This window comes from Talpa occidentalis, unplaced genomic scaffold (genome assembly GCF_014898055.3).
Source record: "Talpa occidentalis isolate TD23 unplaced genomic scaffold, MPIMG_talOcc4v2.1, whole genome shotgun sequence".
NCBI lineage: Eukaryota > Metazoa > Chordata > Mammalia > Eulipotyphla > Talpidae > Talpa > Talpa occidentalis.
The window spans coordinates 44,690,901-44,698,867 of record NW_026555331.1 but is presented as its reverse complement, the minus strand read 5'-3'; the positions used below and the strand labels follow the sequence as shown (position 1 = coordinate 44,698,867).

The window sequence follows — 7,967 nt, the reverse complement described above, 5'->3', positions numbered from 1 at the left end:
CCTCATCCTGCTCAGAAAGCAGTCACAATTTATTCATATCTATTGTCCTCCCACTTACCTCCCAGATATCAGCATGGTTCTGTGTAATAAGGGGTTACAAACTGAATTATCTGCTGGGGTTTTGATTCAGTTACAAAATGAATTATCTGCTGGGGTTTTGATGGGGATTGCATGAAATCCATAAATCAAATAGTGGAGAACTTACATTTTAGCTGGATTATGACTTCTGATTCACAAATGTAGTATATCTCTCCATTTATTTGGGGCTCCTTTAATTTCTTCAAGAGTGTTTTGAAGTTTTTATCTTCCCTGCCTCACATATATTTTGTTATATGTATTTCATTTTTTATGCTACTGTATATGACCTTTACTAAAAATTTATTATTCATGTTTTTGTTGGCCATTTGGAACAATACAATTCATTTTGAATATTACCTAATATTACACTTAATTTTTATATTAGTTTTTTTTTGAAGTGCATAAGAAAATGTATTAGTTGACCCTATGGTTGTATATGTTTGTAATTGAGATTTTTGTCAAGAAATGAACTATGATGTTCAAGATTCGGCATCTGACCATATCCGGAGGCTCATAGAGGTCCAGTAGGGGTGGGTACACACGAAAGCTAGAGTCCTTCTGGGAAAGGCTGCATCCTAAAAAGCCAACTGATGAGCCAAATTTGATTCAAGGATTATGAGGTTTTGGAATGGAGACACCAATAAGAGGTGAGATCCTTATCTTCAGTAATGACTCTATAAAAGACTATTTTGCTAAAATCTTTCAAGGCATATAATCCTTGGTAAACCACTTGGAGTAAAAAGTAACCACAAACTAAAAGACAAAGAGAGGATTTCATTTTGCTTTTATGGTAATGTGGCATAAGGGAGAAAGAGAGGGAAGGAGAAAGAGGCAGAGAGAAAGAATTTAACTTAATAAGATTTTAATGAGACACAGAACTAAAAATGAATTGAGGTTTAGTAGCTGACAGAAATTCCATTCCTCTATTTCCCTTTCCCCCACCCCACTCTGCAAACATCCCCTCGCCCCCCCGCCTCATACTACAAACGTTCAAATAAAATGTGTTATATTGAAAATACAGAGTTTTGTTGTTGCTATTTGTAAGTTAGTAGTCATGGTTGATTGCAGAGGCATGAGCCAGAGCCAACAGTGGTCATGAAACTAAAAGAAAAACTCTGGCAAACTCTGGACCACTGCAGGGCACGGAAACAGACTTCATCTAGGCTATTCTAACTAACATCTGGAATTCACATGTAATAACACAGGCTACTTCTTTCCTATCTCACTTCCTGTTTTTATAACCGTGTGGGACATTTTGGAGAAGCTTAATTGGGCATAATTGGTATTTTGGAGAAGCTTTGACAATTTGAGATTTAATGCAATTTCACAATCACAGAAACTTAGATTGGCTGGTCCACTTTCTATCTGCTTAAGTAGATCACAAGTCAGAACAAACCAGGTTCCACTAGAATGTGGTTGGGTGGGGCAGAGGATGGTTGGTTGCTAGGTAGTCAACAACTGATAAATGTCTTCTTTTTTTTTTTTTAGAATTTTTTTTTTATAGAGGCATGTTTTTATTTATTTGTTTGTTTGTTTTTGTTTATACACGCACTGGGTACAGTCAGAAGCGCGGGAGGGTGAGAGAATTCACCAGAGCCAGAGCGGGGAGCAGAGCAGGCAGAAGGACCGAAGTACACTGCTGAGGGGAGCAGCAGGCGGCAGGAGAGGTCTGCGCGCCATGTGGGACCCTCCTGTGGTGGCCGGGGAGCAGCCGGGGATCGAACCGGCCGCAGAGGCCGCGGGCAGCTTCGCAACCCAGCGCTCAACCGCTGCGCCAACGGGGAGGCCCTGATAAATGTCTTCTAATCCAACTCTCTTACTTCTTTTTGGTCCTTTGCCTCCTCTTAACTACCTTTTAGCTTGTTAGCTTACTGTATGGGAGCTGTGCCACATCAATTTAGACTGGTGATTGAAGTAGGTTCCTAATTGCTGGGGTGAGTTAGAAAGTGAGATTTTAAGTGTCACTTTGACTCTTTTGCAATTGCCATCCTGATACAGCATACTGGCTGCTGCAAATCTAACCCAGGTGGAATTCTTTAATCAAATTTCTGATTTGTCATGTGGTGCAGATGGGAGGCAAGAGAGTGGACAGGGCAGATGTTGAAAATCACCTGGAGGGAACATCACTTTGGGAACTCCAGTGCCATCCTTGCATGTATGTAGCAATTTTTCCGGTCAGTACTTAATGGCTGAGATTAACTAAATTGGCAGCTATGTTCTTTTGGAAGTGTCAGTTTAACATTATTAATAGGACCAGAAATAGGAAGGGATAGTCACTGGGGCTAAAACTTCACCATCATATTGACTCAGAATGAGAAACAAGATGAAGTATTAAAAGAAAAGTTCTGACCTGTAAAGTGTTGATCTTTGCTTGTCTCTGCAGAGGGGCTCGGTAAGCACACGCATGCGTGCAGAGTGAGGCCACTGGGCCAGGCTGCTCAACTCCAGTTCTGCGCTTGTCCCAAGGTGTTGGTTTTACCTTTTTCTAAGAAGTGCTCAAAGCCAGGGATTTGGCAGTGAAAAGCAACAGTGGTAGCAATCTGTAAGTTAAGATTACACAATTAACTCCTTCATTATCGTCTTAGGATGTATGCAAAATCCTTGCTCACATCAGGGAGTAGGGGAATCATCACATCAAAGAGAAAACAACTCTTCATCAAATGTCCAAATGGACCAAGAAATACAAAGGGTGAGGAATCAGAATGATCGTATGTGTAGAGTGTCATCAGTAAGCTGACGGTGGGCTCTGTCTGTGTGTGTGTCTCTCTTTTTTTAAAGATTTGTTTATTTATGCATACAAAAGGTGGGCCAGAGGTGAGGGGTTGGGAGTGAGAGGATTCACCCAGAGACAGAGTGGGAAGCAGAACAGGCAGATTGACTGAAATATATTGCTGAGGGGAGCAGCGGTGAGACAGGAAAGGTCTGTTGTGCCATTTGGGTTAGCTCTCTGGCTGGGGATTTAACTCATGCTGCAGTGGCTGCGGGTAGCTTATGAGACTTAACTCCTTGCTCCAGCAGGAAGGCCAGTCTATGTCTCTTTAGAAGTTTATGGATGACAGGTACTCTGGAGAGGGGTTCGGAGGCTGTGGCCATTCCTGGTCATATTACCTTACCCTGCTCTGCTTTGTATAGCAGATTGAGGGTGAGGGGCGAGGTAGTTTCCAGACTTCCAACACTCCATGCCATCTTCTAATTTTCCAGTTCATCCTGCTTATAGCCTCGTCTCCACAGTCACTGACTCCTCTAGTCAACACTTTTTAAAATTTCTGCTTCTTTAGTTTCTGTGGCATCATGTTTTGGGTAAATTCTACTCATTCTGATGTGTCATTTGTATCTTTTTATGGTTCTCTCTTCCTTGATTCAACTCTTAAATGCTAATGTCCTCTGAGTTTCACTTATCTTTATCATTCAGCCTAAGTTAGTTAAGTAGCTGCTCTCTGTTAGGGTCATCTCAGAATGAGTAAGCAGTTGCCAGTTGAGATATGTCGTGGGGAAAATAATCAGGTTGCACTTTCTAGAAGATGTGGACCGGGTCTTTCCTGGTTTTTATGGTGGTATTTTAGGTAAAGGCCCGTGAAGTAGACACTTTTCCCTAAAGATTTCCCTAGCCTGTTTCTGGGAACTTGTGAATCTGTTACCTTATTTTGCAAAAGGGACTTTGCAGATATGATAAGAATCGAAGATGTGGTATATATACACAATGGAATATTACTCAGCAATCAAAAAAGATAAACTCATGCAATTTGCAGCAACATGGATGGCGCTGGAAGGGATCATGCTCAGCGAAATAAGCCAGAAAGAAAAAGAAAAATACTGGATGGTCTCACTCATAGCAGGAATTTAGAAGAGCTAAATAAGGGACCAGGAAAAATACTAATTATATAAAATATAATAATTCATAAAAAAAGACTCAAGATGGGAGTTATCCTGGATTATTTGAGTGGGTCCAATATAATCCCAAGGGTCCTTATAAAAAGGGAGGCAAGAGGGTCAGAACCAAGAAGTGTCAGCAGAGGCAGAGGTGGGAGCTGTGCAGCTACAGCCACAAAGGGAAGGACGTGGCCGGCTGTCTCTGGATGCTCCCTACAGCCTCCAGACAGAGGCACAGCCCTCCAATACCTTGAATTTAGCTTCATGAGAGCCACTTTGAACTTCCTAAGATGACAGATTTGTGCTATTTGAGGCCACTGATTTTGAGGCAATTTTTTATCACCCTAGGAAACTGATTACAGCTTCCAGTGCTTAAGACAGCAGTGACAGGGGCGAATGTGCACAGAACTTTCTAAAAGCTAGCAAAACCAGTCCAGAGCTGTCATCCCCAATAGCCTATGAAAGAGGAAGTTGAAGATGTGAAGATGAATGCATTACAGTATTTGTAAGGAATGCTTAGGAGCACAAAGCACTTTGGCCCTTCTCTTGCCTTTCTTATGAGTGCCACAGGAGGCATTTGCTACCCACCTCAAGCTTTTAGGGGAAGGAGACCAGGAGAGAGGTTGGCAAGGAACATGGCAAGGATAGACTAAATTCCCTCCAGCCTCCTTCCTAGCTGCCCCCTTCTGCCCCGCTCCATGACTGGGGCTGCTTGAACTACAGACTCTCAGATGTCCTTCTCAACCTAGCCCTGGGGCAGGGGTGAGTACATTGAGAGTCCTGGAAAGAAGTGACATCATCTCCCAAGAACATGCTTCATCCTGGCCTTGAGAGCTGCAGGCTGGAGGCTGGAGTAGGCTGGAAATATGTGGGGGAGCAGGCAAAGAGAGATAGCAGCTCCAGTTGTACTGTTTGGTAGGACAGGGACTTGCCTATGGCAAGAGCAAGAGGCACCTGAGACCACCACTGAGAACCTAGTTGTGGGACTCAGCCAGCGTGAGGCTGCAGGGCAGGTACTGCAGGTGTAGGTGCTGTGGGGCAGGCAGGGCCCAGGATGGGATTTGCCTCCAGAGCAGTGCAGATGCTCCCTTTGGCCACTTGAAGGTCCAGCTGATTCTCTCCATCAAAGAACCAGCATTTGATACCTGCCACGACAGAGACTGGACAGCCAGCTTCCAGGCATTTCCTTTTCTTTTCAACCTTCTTTTCTGTGTTTTCACTCGCCCCAAAACCTGCAGGGTACTGAAGTAACTAGCTGAAGTGAGAATACGAGAATCAGATGGGGGCTGAGGAGATGGAAAGACCAGACTCTGCTTCCGTGGCTTCTGAACCCTGCAGAGCGCTGCCCCCTTGGGGGTGAGGGCTGCTCGTGAGTATGAAGAGAAACTAGGTGCTAGTTGATACAGAGTTAGGAAATCGTGGCTTAAGTTATAGAGAATAAGAATCTTCATAAAGTGGGGTCATGAGTATATGTATCAATGGCATGAAAATGGTGAACTGTGGCCATATCAATTTCATTCATTCATATATTTATTCATTAAACAAATATTTATTGAATACTTACCAGGTGATGTCCTATTTATAGAGCTGGGTTTTTTTTTATATATACAAATTTTTTTTTTAGTTTTTATATTCCCCATACAATTGCAACCCCCTTATTTTTACCCCAATCCCTCCCCTCCCTGCTCCCCACCCCCCATAGAGTGTCTCTGGTTCATAGTTGTTTGTTGATTTTGATTTTTTTCTTTCTTATAGTTATTCTTTTTCCTGGTCCCTTATTTAAGTTTTCTAGATTCCTGCTATGAGTGAGACCATCCGGTATTTTTCTTTTTCTTTCTGGCTTATTTCGCTGAGCATGATCCCTTCCAGCGCCATCCATGTTGCTGCAAATTGCATGAGTTTATCTTTTTTGATTGCTGAGTAATATTCCATTGTGTATATGTACCACATCTTCTTGATCCAGTCATCTATTTTTGGGCATTTGGGTTGTTTCCAAAGCTTAACTATTGTAAACAGTGCTGCTATAAACACAGGTGTAGAGCTGGGTTTTCTGAATGTAGCTTTGTGGAAGCATCAAGCCCTTTCTTGACTGTAGGTAGCTATTTAAAATAAGGGACCAGGAAAAAAACTAATTATAATAAAGTAAAAATCAATATCAGCAAGCAACTATAAACCAGAGATACACTATGGGGGGGAGGGAGAGGAGGAGGGATTAGGGTCAAAATAAGGGGAGTGGGAATTGTATGGGGAATATAACCAAGATGAAAACGCATAGATTGTGCAAAAATGAAAAATGATGTAAAAAATATATAAAATAAAATAAAATAATAATAAAATAAAACATTCCGCAAGAAGTTCTCAGAAAGATCCATCTTGGTGAAGCCACTAATGTATCATCATCACTATCAGCATCATTTAATCTTAAACGCACACAGCATAAATCAGCTGAATGATTCTGTATTGAGGAGGGAGTCTCTTTTATTTGGAAAACATTCATTTTCCAAATATTTCTAAATGAGTCAAGTACCCAGAAGTGGTGAATAGTTAATCCCTACAAATCCTCCCTGATAGTTTCAGACATATGAACACCACTCACCACTATGCCCCTGCCCTCCATCCCTGGGAGAAGGGACTCCCTCTCTATGGCTAAATTAGAAGTTAACCACTTTCTATAGCTGAATTAGAGTCTTGTACTGCAGCCAAAACACAGTGTGGATTAGACAACTAAAGATGTCTTTTCAAGTGAAACAAAGAAATTAATTAAAGCCAGACAGGATGCGTCTCTGGTGTGGTGTCTGGCTTTGTACTCGCTCTCCGGCCCGCAGGCACCAACAAGGAGGGTGCAATGTGGCAGGTGGTTGTTGTGAGTCTAAGCCAGACCTAGAAGTTAAAAGAGAACCCCTCGTGGAATCTGGGCCTGCCACCACAGTTCGTGCTGGTGAGAAGGCTGAGTGGCCCATGCCCTTAGGGAGGCAGACTGTATCATATGTGTGTGTGTGTGTGTGTGTGTGTGTATGTGTGCACTGTACACATGGACCTGAGAAAGGGCAGGGAAGAAGGACATCGAAAGAGTGATAATGGTGATAAATGGGCATCTGTTCTTTTTTCCAGTGTAAAAGGACAGGGCCTCTAAGGAAACAATGAAAACCAACCACACTGGGAAGTGGTGATGATCTGACCGAGGAGAGCAATGTCCTGTCTTGAGATGGGTGGAATGTGGTAGACAGAGTGGCTAGTTAACCCAACAAAGGTAAATGGTGAGTAATTGGCATTATTGGCATTCGAATTCTGATATTTGATACTAAAACAAGCTGGAGACATCCCTTAGCCCACACTACCTCTCCACAGCCCCCTCCTGGTGGTGTCTTCCAAGAAAAATCCTGGTGGTTTACTAAATGGAATTCTAGAGGGAAGTGATTCTGCCTTTCGAAGCTTCTGTGTCTTCAACTGTAAAAGACGGCAGATTTCCAAGATTCCTTCTAGCTCTCACATTCTGTTTGTGGGGCCTGAAGGCTTTCAGGAAGTGGTGGTGGTGGGGGTAACCCAAACCTTAGACTAAACTGGTTATGTTAGAAATCTTAGCTAATCATCAGACCCAGACATTCAGAATAGCATTTAGTTTCTCAAAAGCTGACTTGCAATTGGACACTAATCCCTGCTCTCTTCAATTGCAGGTCTACTGTTTTCAGTGGGAAATACAGTGGCTGGCACGAGGAATACACAGTAATCATTTGATGAATGAATGAAAGCTTGAATGTTGCCTTAGGCTGGGTTGGCCATATGTCCTCTATAGGAAGGAACCTGAAGAAGCTGTGTGTGGAGGTCCACAGAGACCTGACCGTACATAACAGAACTTAGAAAGATGTTTACTACAAGGGCCACATGGGGAAGTCTGGAATTTTTTTTTTTTTTTTTTAGGCAAACAAAGATCTCATTTCAGGGAGTTGGTTCAGTGACTTACTTTGATGTGGCTACTTTGTAGACCCAGATCTAGAGCACAACACAGGCTTTTTTTTGTG

General features: G+C 42.6%; 1 long non-coding RNA gene across 1 annotated transcript; it reads left to right on the top strand.

Annotated features, from left to right (window-relative positions):
* The first annotated feature begins 5,191 nt into the window (after window positions 1-5,191).
* LOC119239795 (uncharacterized) lies at window positions 5,192-7,671 on the top strand. The gene is made up of 3 exons (XR_005124008.1): window positions 5,192-5,317; window positions 7,060-7,205; window positions 7,623-7,671. It is a non-coding gene; the product is annotated as an uncharacterized LOC119239795 (long non-coding RNA).
* The last annotated feature ends 296 nt before the right edge of the window (window positions 7,672-7,967 follow it).